This window comes from Semicossyphus pulcher, unplaced genomic scaffold (genome assembly GCF_022749685.1).
Source record: "Semicossyphus pulcher isolate SPU_LCO1_2020_fin unplaced genomic scaffold, fSemPul1.0.p SCAF_13, whole genome shotgun sequence".
Classification (NCBI taxonomy): domain Eukaryota; kingdom Metazoa; phylum Chordata; class Actinopteri; order Labriformes; family Labridae; genus Semicossyphus; species Semicossyphus pulcher.
Window position 1 is genome coordinate 11,224,717 of NW_027211637.1, and position 22,415 is coordinate 11,247,131.

The window sequence follows — 22,415 nt, forward strand, 5'->3', positions numbered from 1 at the left end:
CCCTTTCTCTAAAACTGTATGACCAAACTTTTGAACAAGTTGAAGCGGTTACATTTCTTGGGATGAGGTTTGATGAAAAGCTTATTTAGATAAAATCCAGAGCAAATGCAAAAAAGTTTTCAATATATAGTTGGGGAGCAAATCGAACATCATTACAAAAAATATAAACTGGTCACTCATGAGATCTGTCTTTGACTATGGATAAGTAGATTACATGTCAGAAGCATCAACCCTCAAGAAATTAGATGTCCTACAAGCTCAGGCCTTGAGAATCATCAGTGGGTCACTCAGAACATCACCGATATCAGCAATACAAGTAGAAATAGAATGCCCCTAATGCCCCTACGGATCAGAAGAGTGAAATTAATGCTTGGTTAATCTCCAAGGGCATTATGAAACTCGCCCTACAAAAAGTGTTTTGACACACTGTTGGGAACATAATGAAACAAATATCAGTTTTGGATGGATAGGTGATGCAAAGGCAGAGAATATAGGATTGCACGGCGCCAATGCCAGTACTGCTCTACAGTTTCAGTTCCCATCATTCCTCCTTGGTTATTCCCCTTACCAGTTGTAGACCTCATTATACATCAGGAATTGAAGAAAAAGTCAATGCAATTCCCAGCATGGTGCATAGTACAGGACTATTTGGATCAACATTTCACAGTCTCAGTATTCATATTTTCAGATGGCTCCATAGATCTGAGACAGGGTGTGCAGGTGCAGCTGTTTATTGCCCGCTAAATGAGACTTTCATCAAGAAAAGAGTGTCAGACCATCTCTCAGTATATACCACTGAGTTATTGGCTATATTGTTGGCCCTGCAGTGGATAGAAGAGAAAGAAAGACACAACACTGTTATTGCATCTGACAGTTTTTCAGCACTAACAAGCATAGGATCAGGTAGACCACCAATCAGAACAAATATCATCAATGAAATTTTCATTGTAATGTATAGGTTGGGACTTAAAGGCACATTTACACAATTCATCTTAGTTCCTGCTCATATTGGTGTCGAAGGAATTGAGCAAGTAAATATTCTGGCAAAACAAACACTTAGAATCAAGCATAGGTATAGACCTACAAGTCCCAAAGCTGAGGCTAAGCCATTCATCATAAAATATGCACAATCAATATGGAAGGAGTAGTGAGATATTCAGGAAACTGGTAGGCATCTGTGCAACATAGGCTATACAGGTCTCAGCCAAACATTACATAAAAAAAGGCAAGCACCCAACTGGAAAATGCACAGACTGTAATCAACCAGAATCAGTTGAACCTGAAGTGCTTCACTGCACTATTCAGAGGAATCAACTCTTTTAGTCATTCAGTAAGGCAAAACATCTGGACATTTCATTGTCAGGTCTTTTGGGGATTGGAATGTAGCAGCTAATATATATGATGAGATCAGAAATTTAATTAAACGAAAGTTCATTTGTTTTTCTGCGTCATCTCCTGTTCCACACCTTACACCTCCCACCTGTTGCACCTTCAAGCTGGTTTGTCAACCGCCATTAAACAGAAGAAGAAGAAGTCACTTTACATGGACAAGTATATGCATTTATATTAATTTGATTCGTTTTGATAGTAAACATGACTCAGGCTGAGAAAGAACTGGACAACGGGAAGGAGAAAGATAAGGAACGAGAGAGGAAAAAAGGGAAAGAGCAACAACGCGGTGTGAAAAGACCTATCGCTCCTCCAGCCATTCCGGAGCCCTTCCACGAGGTTAAATGAGAAGTCTAGTGTTATGTATTGTTTTTATGCTCGTATTTCATAGTGTTTGCTGATTTATCTTGTCTGGATCTATCGAATCCAATCTAATTTACCATCCATCACACTAACAGTGGCTTCACACTGCATGACGTCCTTTATTAATGTCATGTTGATCTACCGATGGAATACGTGAGACTTTTTCCTCAAAGAAGATTAAGCAAGACCCGCAATAACAAGAGCCTTGCAATTGACTTTATGTACCACACAACTGCCCTGGAAAAAACATGAAGTAACCCAGAGAGGCTAAATATTGACGCACAGTTTCAGATTTGTGTAACTTTTATTAAATTTGTGAAAATGCAAAAAAAAAAAAGAAGAAAAAAGAGGGGTATTTTCACTGCTTTTTTCACACAGAGACCATTGGACCTGGTCCTGATCCAAAACCACTATAGCTAGACTTTTCAAATCTGGACTAGATTATCCCAGAGAGGCTAAACATGAATTGAAATACTGTTTCAGATTTGTGAAACCTTTTATTCAATTTGTGAAAATGCAAATAGTGGACATGCACTTTATTTTTTTGCACTTATTTTATGTCATGCAATGCAAAATGAACTCAAAAATTAGTCAAAATTGGCCTACCAGTAGTCAAATATGGCCACCTCTGGTTAAAACAGCCATTTTGAATTTTGAAAATATCAGAAATGGATTCAGCATCCTCAATCATCCCTCAAACTACACCAATATTGTCCAAATCAACCAAGCAGTTATTGAATTTCTGTCCATATAGGTGATTATGCTATTTACTGCTAATAAGTGCTAATTATGCTAATTACGCCAGTTGCCCAATGCAAGTTAGCATCCAGCAGTTTCTAAATGCTGGGGACCCATACTTTACATTTCTAACATAAAGGTTTGGGGTACTCAACATTTCCGGGTTCACATTGCTGGCAAGTAGGCTATAAAGTGAGCGGGTTGTTAGAATGAATGGAACCTTGACAGGGTGAGCAGGGGTTGCTCCACTATAACAACCCGCTCACTAAACATTATCCCGCTTATTGCACAGCTACACTGAAAAAAAATATAAACACAACACTTTTGTTTTTGCTCCCATTTTCATGAGCTGAACTCAAAGATCTAAGACTTTTTCTATGTACACAAAAGGCCTATTTCTCTCAAATATTGTTCACAAATTTGTCTAAATCTGTGTTAGTGAGCACTTCTCCTTTGCCAAGATAACCCATCCACCTCACAGCTGTGGCATATCAAGATGCTGATTAGACAGCATGATTATTGCACAGGTGTGCCTTAGGCTGGCCACAATAAAAGGCCACTCTAAAATGTGCAGTTTTACTGTATTGGGGGGGGTCAGAAAACCAGTCAGTATCTGGTGTGACCACCATTTGCCTCACACAGTACAGTGGCCTGTGGAATGTTGGTCCACTCCTTATTTCACAATACCTTTTCTGGCCCTTTTGGGTCTCGCCCCTGACAAATATTCCATATTAAAAAAAAACTATGTATGTGATGTACTGTCAGATACATCCAGCAGTATTAGACAGCAGCTCCAGGGTGAGGTGGACAAACACAGCCCACCATCCTCCTCATCTGGTGGGAGAGTAGGTCAGTGCATGTTATTTTGAGTAAGTTTATGAGACAAATAAAATAGGACATCTACAGCCGATTGCATTTCCTTAACTTTTTTTTTGTCCTGCTTTCCCTCTTTCTCCCTCAAACCCATTCTTCCATCCTACCATCATGCAGGCTCTGTATGTGAATCCAACTGACTGTTATAACATCCACTGGCCTATTGTTAGAGGTCAGCTCAATCTGCATGCAGGTCCTGGAGGCTCACTGGCTGCCGTTCTAACTGACCTCGAGACAATCTGGTGTCACATCATTCAAAAGCAACTGGATATCCCCCTTAAAGACTTGAAGGTAAAAGTAAACTCCTTACCTTTCTGCATGACTTTCTTCTGTAGGGTATAGTTGAAAGTACTCTGCCCAATGGTGAAATGACAAGATAACTGAAAGAGACTTAAAATATATAAATGACAGAATACAAATAAAAATGTTTTATACTAACAGTGATTTCATTCAAATTTCATTATTTAGCACTGTATGTAAAGGTTTGACCTAAAAAACACCAAATATTTTTTTATTTAAAGAGTAACGCTAGAAAGATGAAACAAATGCATGTGAAATGTTAAGCATTACCTAGAAGATCATCACTATGAAAGAGCATTTTACAAACAAAGTCCAAGATTTAAGATGAGCCGGAGATAGGGATTGGTATTTATAACTGGTACTTAGAAAAAATGACTAGGAACATCGGTAAATGTTATGGAGTTTGATCATTTTATGCTCTCAATTCTTTTAGTATAAATGCACTTTTCCTCACTTTCTATAAATAATGTGACATGGGGTGGGTGTTTTATTATGGGGCCTAATGGGGATTGAATTAATTTTGGAGCCAGCCTGAGTGGCTTATCGAGTAACTGACGTTTTTGGCGACATGACTAAAAATCACAGTATTACAAAATGAAAAGAGACACTCTACTCAAAGCATGATTGTATCTCTTTTTGCTCTATTTTCAATGTAAGAGAACATATCGATAAAAAATTATTTTTAAATAAACAAACATTTTTATTGGTGCAAACAGGAATAAAAGACCTAGCCTTCATGTGTTTTGGGAGGAGTAGCCTGCCCTGTTTCGAGTTGTGAGTGAACAGTATTCCTGAGCAACCTGGGTCTGTGTTGTTTTGGTTGGTTTAATGATTCATTCCAAACTTGGGTGGGGCTGCAGAGATATGTGCTTTTCATGAAAAGTCAAGACACGTTCAAAAATGAATTGATTGAGACAAAATCATTTGGGAGGGGGATGGATAATGCGGAGTACTTCCTAAATTGATAAGTCATATTTTTCGTAGATACTACTTTACTACAAGTACTACTGGAAGGTCGGAGGTTCGATCCCCAGCTCTCTCAGTCTACATGTGGAAGCGTCCTTGGGCAAGAGACTGAACCCCAAGTTGCTCCTAGTGGCATAGCCAACGGGTATGAATGTGATGATTGATTGACATTTGGGTACTTTAGGTAGCAACCTCTACCATCAGTGTATGAATGTGTGTGTGAATGGGTGAATGTGACATGTAGTGTCACAGCTTTGAGTAGTCGCAAAGGCTAGAAAAGTGCTACATAAGTACAGTCCATTTACCATTTATATATTATATTTGATAGAATAAAAAAAAATTAATTCTGAAAAGCACACTGTTACCAAGAAATAAAGAATACATTTTTTTACTCAGGTTACATATCTTTTCATATATAATAAGGTGTCATGGTTTGGAGTTTTTGTGTTTGTATTTTTTCCTGTGTTCTCCTTTTCCTCCTCCCCATTGTGTTTCAGGGTGTGCGGCAGGAGGCGTGGCTGACCTGCTTTCTGTTTCGTGGGCTGCAGCTGAGGCAAACCTCATTCTCATTAGACAACTAATCATCTCTCCATATAAACCTGGTCTTCACTCCAACACCTTGCCAGATAATTCCGTCCTATTCGGTAGTGCGTCACAAAGTATTCTTCTTGTGTTTCTTGTTCTAATTATTCCCATTGTGTCTCCAGCGTAAGTTTGCCTAAACAATTTTCTTCTCTCGTTTTTTCTAGTGTGTGCCTCGCTGTGGTTTTGGTCTTCTGCCACCTCCTCTGGAGTTTTTTGGAGGTTTTATTTTTTGTTCTGTGTTCACCAGTTTACTCTGCTAGTTTTTGTATTAAAACACTTGAACTGAGCCTCGTGTTCTCTCTCCGCTACTTCTGGTCCTTCCAAACTTAAAACGTGTCATAAGGTCTAAAAAAAAAAAAAAAAAATACAGCTACTTTAAATGACTTGTGGTACTGGAAGGTATTGTAATCAATTACCATTTCTAAAAAAAAGCCTACTCTAGATTCAGGCACCTTTAAACCTATATCTAACCTTCCCTTTATGTCTCCAATCAGTTAAGTGACTTTCCTCATAAGGACGGAATATATTTGGTGAAAGTTATAAATGATCTTGTTGCTTCACAAGGTTGGTGGTGGGATTGATTCTTTGACCTTTTTATTAGGGCTGGGCAAGTTAACGCGTTATTATCGCGTTAACTCATTAATTAAATAACGCCGACAATTATTTTATCGCATATTAACGCAGTTTTCATTTGTCTGTTGCTCACTGGCTTTTATTTTGAAAAAGTATTTTGCGGCGCTCACAGGAACCGGAAAAAGAAATAATTCGCGGCCAAACAAATATGGAGACGGGTGCGCAACTTTTACATGGACATTTTTATTTTAAAGTTCTTCCAGACGGCGGAGTCGACAGAAACAAGGTTATTTGTAACCGCTGCAAAGCTGAAATGCTACTTGATGCCAGCAAATCACTCAACAAAACAAACATTGGAGGGAGGCTTCGGCAGACTACGTTGGATGCAACGTGTGGGAGACGTATAGATAAAGCAAGGCAAGACAAGCTAACAAATGCCATAGCGACGTGGATAGCTACAGACTGCAGGCCGATTCGGGTTGTGGAAGACGTCGGTCTGAGAGACGTTCTCAGAATCGCAACAAATGACGGCAGGTATGAGACTCCCTCAAGACGCACCATCACAAGAAGAATACACAAGCTCTATGAAAAGGAGAGGTCTGCAAAAGTGACAGCTTTACAACCTGCACCCTATGTTGCTCTCACTGGGGACTACTGGACATCACTAGGTAACGATAATTACCTCAGAGTTACAGTACATTACATTGATGAACAGTGGGTGCTGCGTTCACATGCTCTGACTGTAATGAAAACCGAGGAGAGACATTATGCTGAAACGTGCGCAGGACACTTTATTCAAGTTGCTCAGCAGTGGAATGTGTCAAATAAAGTCACCACACTTAGCACAGATAGTGCAAGGAATATGATCGCTGCTGTGAGACATCTACCTTTTGAACATGTCCCCTGCTTCGTGCACACTCTCCAGCGTTCTGTCACAGTATCTCTGCAGAACAGTGTGTTTGACAATGTCCTGGCCAAGTGCAGAAAAGTTGTGGGGCACTTTAAACACAGTCCAGCTAATGCTGCAGAATTAGAGCAACAACAAGTTGAACATGGACAAAAGAAGGAGTCGCTTATGCAAGATGTTCCAACCAGATGGAATTAACCTCTGGACATGATAAAAAGCAGCGTTATACTTGCGATTGAAATTAGTTAACTAAACTAATGCCTGAAGGACATTAAGACCTGGATGGTAAATGGACTGTACTTATATAGCACTTTTCTAGTCTTTGCAACCACTCCAAGCTGCTTTTACACTACATGTCACGTTCAACCATTCACACACACATTCATACACTGATGGCAGGAGGCTACTACCTAAAGTGCCCAACTGTCATCAGTTATTACATTCATACCCGTTGGCTATGTCACCGAAAGCAATTTGGGATTCAGTGTCTTGCCCAAGGACACTTCGAGTGAGGGAGCTTGGGATTGAACCTACGACCCTTCCGATTGAAAGATGACTGACTCTACCACTGAGCCACAGCCGTCCCGATGACAAGCAATTTTCTGCGACTTACCTCAGACTAAAAAGCTGAAGTTATGGTGGCCTCATACCCCTCAAATGTTATTACACGACTGTGTTAAATACTTGATTCTGCTAGGGATGCGGCTCTAATCACACAATCCAGAGGACAAACCGTGATCATATCAATCCGCAGAAAGAAGTCCGGTGACTGGACGTCAGCTTGTTTACGGATACATTCCACCTGCTTTTGCTCTCCACACTTTTTTTCCTGAATACTCTGAAGCCTTCTGATACGATTGGTCAATACTATTCGGACTACAGACGGAAACCAGAACACTTCCCGTACAAAAATCAGGTCGCGCACCTACAGATTCTGCATTTTTATGTAGAATACAGATTCGTCATGTATAATTATGTATTATTAGGGCTTGAGCCCCAATGGGTGCCAGGACCCTATTGGAATGCGACAAAATTAATCGCTTAGTTGGGGGCTTTAACAGGTCCCAAAACTTACCAAACTTTACAAAAGCATCAGAAGTGAAAGAAATTTACATATGATAGTGTGCTCATGCATGGGTGTGGAAAAATGGCTCCACAGCATCCCCTTGAAATATTAAAAATTCAGCCCCTGGAGCAGGTTTCACCTACAAGTATTAACATTGGTAGGCATAGGTATCATGTCAGGACCTACAAAAAAGTCTCTGTCATGTTGAAAACCCAACATTATTTTCAGATTAAGATGTATTTTGGGCGATTTATAGGGTTCACATACACACAAACTCCTCCTAGGCCTTTAATCTGATCCTCCTCAAACTTGGTATCTGTATTGACAAGACATAATGATTCAAAAGCTTGAGTTTTCGTTAAAGGGCGTGGCAGTGGCTAGGGGGCAAAGTTTGATGTTTTCTTGGCATTTTGTCATTTTAAGGGGAAGCTTTAAGACCTTGATTAAAGTTTGTAGAAAAATCTGTGCGTTTTTGTTAGGTCATGTACATGTTGGTACGGCAAACATAACATTCGCCACGATGCCATAAAATTAAGGCTGCAATAACTCGGCTGTAATCATATGTGTACCAAATTTTATGTACTTGATAAGAGTCCTACCCTGAACACATATAGTTGAAGTTTTCATAAAAGTGACATCGCCACATAGTGGCAACAAGAAATGACATCTTTTAGGGTGCATTCACACCTTAAGTCCATTTATTTGGTCTGAATGAAAAAACAAATTGTTACAGTGTTGCATTTTGCCTTGAGTTTGGTTTGTGTTCACACAGCAGCTTTTACCAGCGGACCAAACGTTTTGATATGCGAGAAAAACTGTTTCTCATTGGTCAGAATGTCCATGTGGGAAAACTCCCTGAAGTAAACAAAGAGGGAGAGCACACTGATCAATCACACTCAACACCATCGCATACTTTAATGTTTTGTTATACAAAGATCATTCAGTTCCATTCTCCTTTAGTTTTTCACTGAACACTTAGAAATATGGGTATTCAATTTCCTCAATGCTTCACCACGTCTGCACTAATGACTGTATATATAGTCCGATGACGCGTCTCCATCTGCTACCATTGTACGAAAGTGATGCCAAAATAGCCCCGTGATAGGCGCTGCCATCTTGCGATGGTGATGTCATTTGGAGCCAGAATCTGCGTAGTAGAGATCGGTGGGTGGCGCCGCCGTAGCCACTTCCGCTAACCAAAACACACACTTAACTTACTGGAAAACCGGCAAGGATCTTGCTCGCCGGCGTGTTTAACAACAGAACAGCTTCTTTGTGTTGGTTTGAGGTTAAGGTTATGGAAACTTCAGTGACTGTAGTGATTGTTTTTGTTACATTTCCTCTCGCCGTTCGTCCTCCCCTCTGCTAATCCGGAACTGATTGGCTGCAGGAGCCGGATTTGTCAACAGAGCTGTCAATCATCCTTTTGACAGCATCAAATAACTAATTAAAAATAAACTTGTCAGAAAAATGATAGCTTGGACCTAAATCAGCATGATAATTATTGCAGTTAGTTATAACTATAATGACAGAAACCATGTTTGAGAAAAATTTATTTGGCGTGTATTTTGATTTTATAGTTTGACCCGTGTCCTACCTGTTAGCATGGAGGGGGCAGGCTTTATGATGTATACTGCAGCCAGTCAGCAGGGGGCACTTGAAAACAGTTTTTGTTTTGCTTCCTGTATTTGGGCATACTATAAGTCTGTTTACATTCTCACCAGAATCAAACCGGACCGTGGGACCGAGACCTGTCTTTTCTAGCAGACCATGGTCCGGTTGTTTGGTCTGCACCAGAGTTTGAGTCCGGCGTTCACACCAACCTAAAGGAGCCGCACGCAGGACAAACGCTCCAGGGTTCGGTTCAGTCGGACTTAACAAGGCTGGTGTGAAACCGCCCTCAGACTTTGATGTAGTCCTGCCACCTAGTGGAAAGAAGCATTAGGATTAATATTGGTTCTCTCTATTTAATATAATAAAGAGTATTTAGTAGCTCTCCTATACATTGTTCAATCTTCCTCAAATTTCATTTGTATAATGTTAGTCAAAGCCAAAGTCGATCAACATATAATTATTTGTTCATAGTCCTAGTGCCACCTACTGGTAAGACCCAGTAGTAACTGTCATATAAAATGCTCAATTGGCTTTAAATTTCACATGTATAATGATAGTCCCCGCCTGAACAGATCTACATATATATTTGGGTCGTGCAACCACTGGTGCACAGCCTGTGGCTGCAGCACATTCTGTAGTGCTGCAGCCGGGTGTGCTGCAACAGCAGGGTGTGTGCTGTTGCAGCACACCCGGCGGCTGCGACACAACACAGCGTGCACAAAGGTGTGAGGGCCCGTTCATTGCCGCTTGGCATTGTAACTATAGGTCTATATTTATCTGTTGTTGTATTTGTTGCTTTGTGTATGTCCCCCTGCCATCTGCCTGTCTGTCTGTCTCTGTTCATCTCTATCCCGCTTCCTTGGCCCATCCAGTCATAGCAGATGGTGGTTCACCAATTCACCAACCAGCCTGGTTCTGCTTGAGGTTTCTGCCTGTTGCCAAGATCTTACTCCTGGAGTATGTTGGGTCTCTCTATATAATACAACAAAGAGTATTGTCTACACTTGTACTTTTTGAAAAGTTTCTTGAGATAACTTTTTGTTATGATTTGGAGCCATATTATCAGTACCAGTGAAGAGAATCTGTAAATATTGGTACTGACAAACAATATTATCAAGATAGACATCCTAAATCAGCACGACTCATGCAGCTTTAAATTTTAGGAGTTTTTATTACACACTTAAGAGCTAATCAAAGAGATGAATATAAAGTTGAATTGTATACCTCCTCACATTTGTGCTTTGAATTTTGTGACTTGTTTTCAGTATTACAGATGCATTCTGTTGGTCCCTGACATCTGCAACAGGCAGCACATCAAATAAGTTGTCAACATGCTGCTGCTTAATATTGGCTTCTCAGGTAGTACACACATATTTATAACAAAAATGTACTTTAACAATGTTATATTATATATATAGCATATTGGAACCCTCCAATCTTTCTCTTTTGCCCTCACTGTGTGTGTGTGTATGTGTTGTGTGTGTGTATATAGCAATCATAGTGCACCAGGAGTCTGTTTGTGCTACATTTGGTAGTGGTTTGAGCAGTGCGTGTGTCGTGGATGTAGGAGACTAGAAGACTAGTCTTCGCTGTGTAGAGGACGGAGTGTCCCATCGAAACTCCAGGTCAGAAGGAATTTTTTTTAAAGTTATTTCAGTTAACCTACAACGCTGACATAAATAGGAGACAATCGTGAATGTTATAATAAATGATAAGTAAAAGATACATTTTCGGTTTTTCATGGATTGATGTTGACATCATCCTTGTAGTGTGACATCTAGAAATTGTATTAAAATGAGTTTAGCATATAGTCAAGTTTTGCATTCCCTTTTGATATTTTTGCATTACCCCATATGAACAGTTGGTCTGTTGGTCCAGTACAACTATAATTAGGTCGTTCAAGCCCCTCCTCTCGTCAGGTTCAGGCATTGACAGCTTGTCAGTTTAGTTCACTGAGTTAGTCACTACTTAACTGTGTCATGGGCGAAGGGATATGTCCCCACTAGTATCAAATTATTAAAGAGAGGATTTTTTGAAGTAGAGTTGTATGAGGTACTTATCAATACTTAGTGTACTAAGCAAAAGTTCAAGCAGGAAGACTGTTCTCATTCATTCATTCATTCATCATTAACTTCATTCATGCTACACTCTCTCTCTTCCCCCCTCTGTTCCTGTTTCGTGATCACCTGATTATGGGCGTTTCCATTTAAGTATTAACCAACCAGAGTTAGACACGGCATCTGTGAACCAATCATCTTACTGCTGTCAAACTTTAAATCTGCTCCATTCTCTTCCGCAATCTGCTCATCGTTTCAGACGATTATTGCGAATGGAACATTTCCTACTCACACTTTGCTACATCTCGTTGTTTCATTTTCCTCCAATGTCCGTCTCTGACCTCGATCAGCTCGCAGAGGATCCTGATCTCGAAGGCGATGTGTTGCTTGAGATACCTTCCATCTCCCCGGACAGCCGGCGCAGGAGTGCTCGCCTTGCAGTTCGTGACAGTCCATCAAAAGGCGAGGCAGGATTCTTTATGTCTCAGCTTCATGGTCGTGACATCACTCCAGCACCAGGTATTTCTCTCTCCCAGCTCAGCGAGTTGGCGGAATTATCAAGTTACGAACAGGGAGAATGCTCATATTGCACCGAGCAACCGGCTGCTTCCATCATTTCCTCTCCCGTACCAACTCGCGGTCTGAAAAGAACAAGGAAATCAGGTCCCTCGCAAGCTCCTCAGCCCAAGAGGAGAAATGTGTCTGCCGGTCCCCCTCTCACGCAGAGCCGACTAATCCACTCATCCTCTGATAGTTTCTTAGTCTCCACCGTACAGGCTCTGAATAAATCTATGAGTAATATAGACGCACGCCTTCGTGCTCTGGAGAACACTTTATCTGCCCCTTCTTCCTCTGCTACAACTTCTGCAAATTCGGGCACTTCAATGTTGGATGTCACTACGACAAGTCAGCCATCCACTATCACTCGGACTGAATCTTCTGCTCATTCACTCGCCACGGCTGTTCCAGCTCCTATTTTAGGTAGGCCTTACATTCCTCAATCAGCGTACATATCTCCACGGTTAAGGTCTAAAATCTTAGATGGCAAAGACATAAATCTAGTCAGCCTTATCCCTGCCTTCACCAGAGTGCGCTAATATTGAATATATATATATATATGTATATAAATATGATTTGAGTTTCGGGCAGTTCGTGGCAGCTTTCGGCATATACCATGATGTATGCTCTGCTTTCCCCGAGAGAAGACAAGAACTCGATGCTTATTTGTCTCTTATCAGTGATCTCAATCTCAAGTATGGCAAAAACATATTTTTTCAGTACCACAAAGCTTTCTCAAGAAAAGCCGCTCTGAACATTTCTCAATACAACATCCGCCTGGATTGGTCCATTCTGGACACCGAGCTCCTAGTGATGTTCGCCAGAGGATCAAATCATTACCTGCAGCTCATGTGGGAATTCAGGTCATTCCGCCTCCCTGTGCCCCTCAAAGCCGTATCAGTAGTCTCTCTTCAAGCCCCCACCTCCACCCACGCCTCTACCTCTCACTGACAAACGTGGCCGTCAGGTGCATCTCTTTAATAGCACGCCGATCTGCAACAATTTCAATTAAAATGTCTGCTCATTTCCCAATTGCCATTTTCTTCACGTTTGCAGCAGTTGCAGGGATGCACATCCCCGGTCCGTCTGCCCACGGCGCATCGTTCCGTCTCGGAATTTTGCACGCCAAGAGAACCGATGTGGTTCAATGACATTCTGAACTTTCACCCTTCTACACCAATAAATGTTAAATATTTAGCAGCTGGACTGTCATCTCATCCTGATTCAGTGTTTGTGGATCACCTTCTTACAGGGGTCTCTCAGGGTTTTCGGGTTGCAGTTATAGCTTCTCCCTCAGTTACTTACGTAACAAAAAAATCTTCAGTCTGCAGTGAAAGAGCCAGAAATAGTCTTGCAACTAATAGAGAAAGGGGTTAATAAAGGGTATGTCATAGGTCCATTCAAGTCTTCTCCCTTTTCAGTATTTCGCACTAGCCCCATGGTTGTAGCTACAAGGAAATATTCAGGGAAGAAAAGATACATTTTGGACCTGTCCGCGCCACGCTTCGGCCCCTTTGCCGACCTGAGTTTTTGGTCCCTGCTGCTCGAGCACTGGAATGGCATAACTTTCTTCTTTGATGACTTGGTACATTCTTCTGACTCCTTGAAATTTTTCACGGATGCCGCTCCATCCGTGGGTTTTGGGGGGTTCTTTCAAGGCCAGTGGTTCGCTGATCACTGGCCTCCCGCTTTCTCCGAATTCGATCAGTCCTCAGCGCTGTACGAAATTTACCCCGTTGCAGTTGCATGTCACGTGTGGGGTCAGCATTGGAAACGCAAACGTATCTCAGTGCTTTGTGATAATCAAGCTGTCGTGAGCATGATCAACAGAGGGCGCTCCTCTTCTAAAGATATCATGCCATACCTTAGAAGCATCACATGGTCGTCCATAACTCACAACTTCATAATCACGGCCCGTCACGTGCCTTGGCATTATAATAAACTTGCTGACTCTCTCTCACGCTTTGACTCTCAGATCTTCCGGAGCATCTGCCTCGAAGCCAGCCCATTTCCTATTCAAGTTCTGCCCCTTCATCAGCTAACTCCGTTCTAAATCATGGCCCCATGATCAGCTATTTAGAGTCATCCAAATATTATATGAGGAAAGGTTTGGCCCCCTCCACTTTAAAAATGTATGATTTGTATGATACTTTTGCCTTGTTTTGTGTTTCAATATGTATGCCTCTCAAACCTGTTCACATTAACACCATTTGTGCTTTCATAGGCTATTGTATGGATGTTACGACATTTTAAACCTCAGTATATTAGAGGATTACTTGCAGGAATCCAGTTTAACATCAGATGTTATGATCCCTCTTTTCCTAGTTTATTTTCGAATCCTGCTATTAAAATTTTGTTAAAGGGCATTGCTAAAGTCTCCCCTCCTGTTGCAGACTGCAGGAGGCCTATTACTTTGTCTGTTCTTCATAGCATGTTATCTGTACTTAGAAAAGGGTTCTTATCTCCTTATGTTGACGCTCTGCTCGAGGCAGTATTTTCCATGGCTTTTTATGCATTTCTCAGAGCTGGTGAATTCACTACAACTTCCTCTCAATCATCCAATCCCAATAGGAATATTTCTTTCTCTGATTTAGCCTTTCATTCTAGTCACTATTGTGTAGATCTTAAGGATACTAAATGTAATGGGTCCTGTTCAGTTATTGTGGCTCGCACAGGAACACTCTTTTGCCCCTTTAAATACATGATTAAATACCTTTTAGTCAGACCCCCTACTAAAGCCAAGTCTCCTCTATTTCTAACACCTGGGAACTCCCCTCTTCAATCTTGGTTTAATTCTCATCTAAAACAAGTGCTCCTCAAAATCAATTTATTCCCCCAGCATTATTCAGGGCATTCTTTTAGAATAGGTGCTGCCACTACTGCTGCCAATCAAGGCATCTCATCATCCTCTCTGCAACAACTTGGGCGGTGGTCTTCCTCGGCCTACACATCTTATATTCGCCCTGATATCGCACCGTTCTTGCAAATCAAAGATCTCTGAAACCCTGAATTCTGGTAAGCTTTTCATATAACTGGTAGTGATGGTATGTGTGGTGTTGCTATGGGTGGAGGTTCACCGTTGCGTCATGTCACAAGGTCTCATGGCGGGGGAGGGCACGTACACGCACCATACACTTGGTTAAAACACGTAGATCATATAGGTTTCATCACGCACCTCACGTATGGGCTATTTGGCCACCGTCAGCTTAGGGTCATATGACCTTTAACACTCAGCCTTAGTGGCGCGATCAGGTCATCGGACCAGCATACACCTCACATAGGTCTATCGTGACCTCATCATGCATGGCCAATCGCTGGCCCAGGTCTATCTTGACCCCATCATGCACGGCCAATCGCGGGTCATTCACAGGTCTATCGTCACCCCATCATGCACGGTCAATCGCTGGCCAAGGTCTATCGTGACCTCATCATGCACGGTCAATTGCTGGCCAAGGTCTCATGACCTCACTCACGCACGGCCAATCGCTGGCTTCATGTCTTGTGATCTCACTCTTGCACGGCCAGTTTCTGTTTGCTGGCTAATAATGTGAATGTAAATGTCTAATTATTGTTTCATAATGCATAATAATTATTCACACTCTCTGTGCTTAATTCTTTAACTCTTCTTAGAATCCCGTTACAACCCGGTAAGGTAAGGCCTGCTTCATCAAAAGTAAGTATATGCTTCCTGTTTTTTCTTCTCATTGTTTTGGGGGGTATCCTATCCTGCTCTCGGCCTCTACACCCCTCCAGCACATGATGACATCAGGATGGAGTCTAATCGCCAAAGACTTTGCACATTTAATTTCAACTTGTAAATAAATAATTTTTCAAACGTATTAAGTCTCTCCTGATTGAAATGTAGCTTAGCGAAAGTTCAAGCAGGAAGACTGTTCTCATTCATTCATTCATTCATCATTAACTTCATTCATGCTACACTCTCTCTCTCTTCCCCTCTCTGTTACTGTTTCGTGATAACCTGATTATGGGCGTTTCCATTTAAGTATTAACCAACCAGAGTTAGACACGACGTCTGTGAACCAATCATCTTACTGTTGTCAAACTTTAAATCCGCTCCATTCTCTTCCGCAGTCTGCTCATCGTTTCAGAAGATTATTGCGACCCTCCTCCACCACAGTCACCTCCATCCTTTTCATCAGTGTCCAGTCAGCTCAGCTCATCCTGCATCCTCTCTTCACCATCATCACCACCAGTGTCTAGACTCCATCTGGGGGTATCCAATCCTGCTCTCGGCCTCTACACCCCTCCAGCACACGATGACATCATGATGGAGTCTAATCGCCAAAGACTTTGCACATTTAATTTCAACTTGTAAATAAATAATTGTTCAAACGTATTAAGTCTCTCCTGATTGAACTAGTAGATAACAGTCAGCACAGTCCCTGTTAGGAGAAGCCCAATGGTAAGCCTTCATTTAGAGATTTCATTTTGGAGAGTGCAGCTGAATGAGTAAAGCAGTAAACCGAAGTAATTTCATTACTTGGGTATATACGTAAGTTAACCTTATAAATAATGTCAGTTTAAATTTTACTAAAAGGGGAACTTCATGCAGTCATTTATTGGTTTAATTATTTTCCTTCATGTAAAGACATTGCAAACCCAGATTAGTGCACACAAATACACTAGAATGGGGCTTGTTATTTGTTACAAGACACAGGTAAGCACTCTGCAAATGCTACAAAGAAGAGAGATGAAGTGCTAGTGGTGTTGTACTTCATACAACACCATATCGTTATACAGCTCAGCCTTTCTCTATATATTTGAGGTTGATAGTAAGGTCATGTCAAATATTGCCAGGAAAACGTGGTATTTAGTTGTGTGCTCTTTTCTATTGCATTTTGCAGGTTGTGTTTAGCCTATGGTGGCTCAGATGTGACCTGTACTTTCTACTGGCTCCTGCAAAGAGCAGGTTTTCCCTACAGAGACTGTCAGCTGTCCAGCAGACTGGACTGTAAGCTCCTGCAACACCTGAAGGAGACCTTCTGCCATCTAGACCAAGTGTGTATTGGTCAGGGGATGGGGTCTGTGTGTTTATGGGTGATATTGAGGAGCTGTAGCTCAAACTTTGAAAGTAAAGCATTAGGATAGTTGTTTCTTGGTTGGTCAAAATTGTGGTTCTTATTCTACATATCAGGATATATCAGGACTACAAGATCATGAATTCCAGACACGTTTCCTGGAAGCCCCAGCTCTTTTGTACCAGGTGCGACTAGGGAATGAGAAATTAGAGGTACTTTCTTCAAATAGGAAATACTATAGTTTTTAGATTATTCTGTCTAATTCTGGAACAAATCTATAGTTTTCATCTGTTTTGCTCTATTTTTGTCTTGATGTATTTATTCATATGTAAGGCACCTATGGGTCTTTTCTACCCAACTACATTTGGCATTGTTGGCTAGAAAATGACATCCCTTCAGTACCGTTCCCAGGGTAACTCATAAGATCCTCATGATGAACATTACCTGCTTGCCACCCAGAGCAAACAGGACCAGGTAACACACATGCTAAATAAATCTAATTCTTTCAGATAGTAATACAATGATTCTTGTGATAGTAATACAATGATTCCTGGATAAGGCCATCCTGCATAGCATTGACTGTTGTGGTAAGAAGGATTGAGTGGTACAAAGAGACAAACTTGGTGCTGTAAAAGAGAAAGTTATTGGTCACAAAATGGAAATACATTTTCATAAAATAAATCATAAAAAATATATTTTATTCAGAGGATAAAAAAAAAAGATGCAGAAGAGGGTGGATGTTTAAGTGTACTTTAGATGTCTGTTTTTAACTTGCCTCGTCTTCTGTATCAACAGCATCAGACGAAACAAAACGCAAGATGTATAGCTCCATCCTGGTAGTGGGAGGAGGGCTTATGTTTCAAGGTGCCCACAGTTTCTGCTTCACCGCATCATCGTCATTCAGAAGACTGGTAGACAATATGGAAGTTATCACACAGCCAAAGGTAACCAACCCATGATGTTGAACATAAGCATAAAACAGGAATAGTAGTATGGTGTTCAGAGGCCTTCATTTTTTTATGTTTTCTTGTATGTGAAGGGTAAGGAGTAAGTACAAGAATGACTGAACACAACATTACAGTATAAGCTGGAGAGACTAGTGGCAAAATGCTCCACACAGATAATCTTATATACTGTATTTTGATGTACATGCGCTCCAGGACATGGACCCTCGGCTGATATCATGGAAGGGGGGAGCAGTGCTGGCATGCCTGGATACCACCCAGGAGATGTGGATCCATCAGAGGGAGTGGCAGCGCTTTGGTGCCCGAATTGCTCCCCGAATTGCTCCGTGAAAGAGCTGCCTTTGTCTGGTGAGCAGGCACAGCATTAGATATAACTTAAGTTATATCTAATGCTGTGCCTCATTATGAGGTGTAGTAGCAAATTGGTAGAGCTACATTTTCAGTGTTCTGTGTGCCTGCAAAAAAGCCTGTAGCCACAGTATTCAATGTGTAGGTAAACGGCATTTTGGTAGTAGTCAGAGACAAAAACGAATAAACAGCTGTTAAGAACATAAAACAAAAAATAAATTGAATTGAAGCACTAAACTGCCCTTTAGGTGGTGTTGAGGCTCGTATGCTACTGAGAAATACATGTGACGTACCTCCTGTGTACACACTGTTAGCCTACTTTCCACCATGTTAAGGTTTAGGACACCCTGGCAGACCCAGAGCTCGCTAGAGGGATTATATATCCCTTCTGGCCTGGGAACGTATCGTTATCCCTCAGGAGAAACTGAAAAACGTTGCTGGGGAGAGGGACGCCTGGGTCACCTTGCTTAGCCTTCTGCTACCGAGTCCCGGCCCAGATGAGTGGAAGATAATGGATGGAGGGATCGATAAAAAATTATACAACTCTTAATGTAGATAAAGCAGTGCTGTGGAGTAATAATCTTGAGTGTTTTTCTTGAGGTAAAAGTTTCATATCGGAAATGATGAATGCTGGGAAGGTATATTGACGGTATCAGTTAAGACCTAGCACTGCTATCACCATGTTGACATGTAACGTTTTTAAAGTGTAACTTGAACTTTCTTTAATAGAAGAATAAGTGTCTTTGTTAATATTTTGTAAATAATATTGCAATGTTAAATTGAAATTAGGATTCAAATGATTAAACCTCTCACACTCAGGTGTAAAAATGTTTCTTTTCATTGGCACAAGCAAAACACATTTTCTTGATTTCTGAACTTGCTGAATGTAAATACAATGCTGCCTACGGTACCTTTCCAATCTCTCTTTATTAACCTAGTGACTGCAAGACTGCTCTGCAATAATCTGCATTATGTTACGGACAAAAGCATGGTCTCCTTCCAATTAAATTTTTTACAAAATCAAAATGAAGTACTTGAATACCAACTAATTTTGTCCTTGTTGATCAACTCTCCAGATAGGCAAGATGTGGCACTGCAAAGTCTAGAACAGTTATTTTTATTCAAACAGTAAACAATACAAACACAAACTTTTGATTCATGATATATGGCTAATCATAACAAAAATGTGACATGCAGACTGATGTCTGGTGGTGGAAGAAAGCGAAGAGCAAAAGCAGAAAAAAAGGAGTAACATAGCTGCTATATCAGCCATTCTGGCCCCCATGTGTAGGAATTTCCAGAAAGGCATCAAGAAACTGCTCGTTGCAGCGGCAGCAGATGAAGGGGCTTCAGCACTGTGATGTCATGATATCTGTTGCGATTTTCAGCCGAAGGACACCATGCCAGGCCCCACGCCTACACATTTAGTGCAGGCATTTACCTAAAGAGAGGTGAGAGTTAGGACAATTTATTTTAAAAAAAAAATTTCATATCAAATATATTTTTGGCAATTGAAGCTAACAACCTGCAAAGTTTAGACGCTATGGCGCCAATTTCAAACAGCTCATGGTTTTGCCCATTCTACATTCCTACAACACTCTGAAAGGAAGGGCCCAGCAAGAGATGCTGGAATGAAATACTAGCGGTACAGAATCTGAAATACAACAAAAATATACCAGTGCATCGTCTAAAGAAACTTTGGGTCTGCAGTCTATATTTCAAACCTGACATTTATCATAGTTTATAATGATGCAGCGAAGTGAGGAGAACAATGTTTTATAATTTGGATCTGTGTTAATCATGCAGATCTTCTAGTCTGTTTTTTTTGCATACTGTATGGGCTACTGAGATCCAATTACAATTGGTGAGAGGAGACGCATTTGGGAAGGCATGATAATGTTAGGTCGTGCAAACCCTACTAAGTACAGCTGTTCACACCTCAGACGTAACGTAGATGCGTCGTTGATGGCATCATCACATACACATGCGTGCAAAAAACACAGCGGGCCCTATTTAGACGGCGGAAGGCGCACAGTCTAAAGCACATGACGCTAAGTGATTTAAGGCCTCTGACGCACTTTAGCTAGTTACCCGCAGTGACTGTATACAATATATAGATGGAGGACGCATCTCCATTTGCTTTCATTGTACAGAATTGATGCGAAAATAGCCCCCCATGACAGGCGCTGTCATCTTGTAATTGTGATGTCATTTGGAGCCATAGTCTGCGCAGTAGAGATCGGCCGGTGGCGTCGCCATAGCCACTTCCGCTAACCAAAACACACAGATCCCACACGCCGGCGTATTTAACAGCAGAAAAGCTTCTTTGTGTTGGTGTGAGGTTAATGTTCACAGATATGGGGACATCAATGACTGTAGTGATTGTTTTAGTTACGTTTCCTCTCGTCCTTCTACTCTACTCATCCTTTTGACAGCATCAAATAACTAATTAAAAATAAACTTGTCAGAAAAATGAACACTTGGACGTAAATCAGCATGATAAGAACTAGCTCTAATGACAGAAACCATGTTTGGAAAAATTTATTTGGCATGTATTTTGATTTCATAGTTTCACCCATGTCCCACATGACAACATGGAGGAGGCGGGCTTTCTGACCTTTACTGCAGCCAGTTAGCAGGGTGCACTCGAAATGTTTTGGCTTCACTTTTAGGGAGCTGTCATGTCGTCCATCTTTATATACAGTCTATGGCTGTGTTCGAAATGCCATACTATATACTACACACTACATACTATACACTACGTACTATATATGTATATATGTATGTAGTATGGAGGAGCTTTTCAAATTCATTTTGCATAATGCTACGCCAGGTGGAAGTAAACAATTACCACCGCTTCTTTAGCTATTGCGCCCCCTTCTACTGGAATGCTGCTGCTGTCTGTCATTTCAACAGCCGCTGTGACGTTCCAGCACTTTGCATTGTGGAATACAGTAGGCGAGGTAGACTGGTCCAATGCATACCGGAGATTTTCTCCGAATCAGTACGACATCCAAGTATTTTTTGCATACTGCACATCTTGCTTTTCTTTGCATACTGCATACTACATTTTGGCCAACTCGGTACGTAATGCTAGTATAGTATGGCATTTCAAACACAGCATATGGTTACACGGCGCACAATCCGGGTGCAAATCGAGGTACAAGGCGCAAAGAGGTTGGCTTGTTTGAGCCTAAGAGCCTGGTGCGCCTGCAGGCAGGCGTATTGCTACACGATGTATTTTAGTCACTTATATAAACCGGACCCCGACCGGTACATTTAACTTATTTCTTTACACTGTGTCCTTGAACACCCAGAAAAAAACACAGGTCATGGTACGATACTGTACATGTCAAAGCACGGATTGATGTTAAAGCCGCTGAAGCAATCCCACTGTCCAGCAGAAACGAAAATGAAGAGAGACGAACATAAATGTTGCTGTGTACGTTTACGCACGAGGCACAGCAATAATTATTTAAATCTCCAGACGGACAGGATCTTTGACCATCAAAGAAAGGTGGGCTTTAAATGTTTATTTACTTATTGTTGCTGCTGGATCAAATGGCTGTGTTGTCTCCTGCATGTGTAATTGGCACTGGACAGTGTACAAATATCTGTGGGCACGACTGTCGGTGCCACAGGTAGTTATGTTTGTGAAAGGTTATATATTTACCTCTTCGTTCCTAGTGTGTGTCTGTTTCTGTGTGCATCAGAATTAGCGCGCATGATGGAAAGCTTGGTGACGGTCTCGGTAGTTTTTGGCCTGTGCGTGGCTCGAGCAGGAATCTCCCTGAGGGTGAAGCATGTGTGTTCAGGCAGCGGTGAGTTTGTCCATGTCTTCCTGCACTTCTCAGCAGATTGGTAACAACTATTAAGCAGTATCATGATTGAAGGAGACGAGGGAAACCAAAGCTTGCAGTCTGTCCCATGAACGTTTTTTCACTGTATCTGCAAATACACTGCTTTTTCCATGTGAGTAGAGACTTGTGTTGTGAAGTGATGTTACATCATCCAATAGAGGTTGACTTGTGGTGGTGACGTTGAGGCGTCCATAAGTCGGCTTTTCTGTGCAAG

General features: G+C 41.4%; 1 pseudogene; it reads left to right on the forward strand.

The window, feature by feature from the left end:
* Window positions 1-1,593: 1,593 nt before the first annotated feature.
* LOC138589222 (actin-related protein 8-like) lies at window positions 1,594-22,206 on the forward strand (annotated as a pseudogene).
* Window positions 22,207-22,415: the final 209 nt, after the last annotated feature.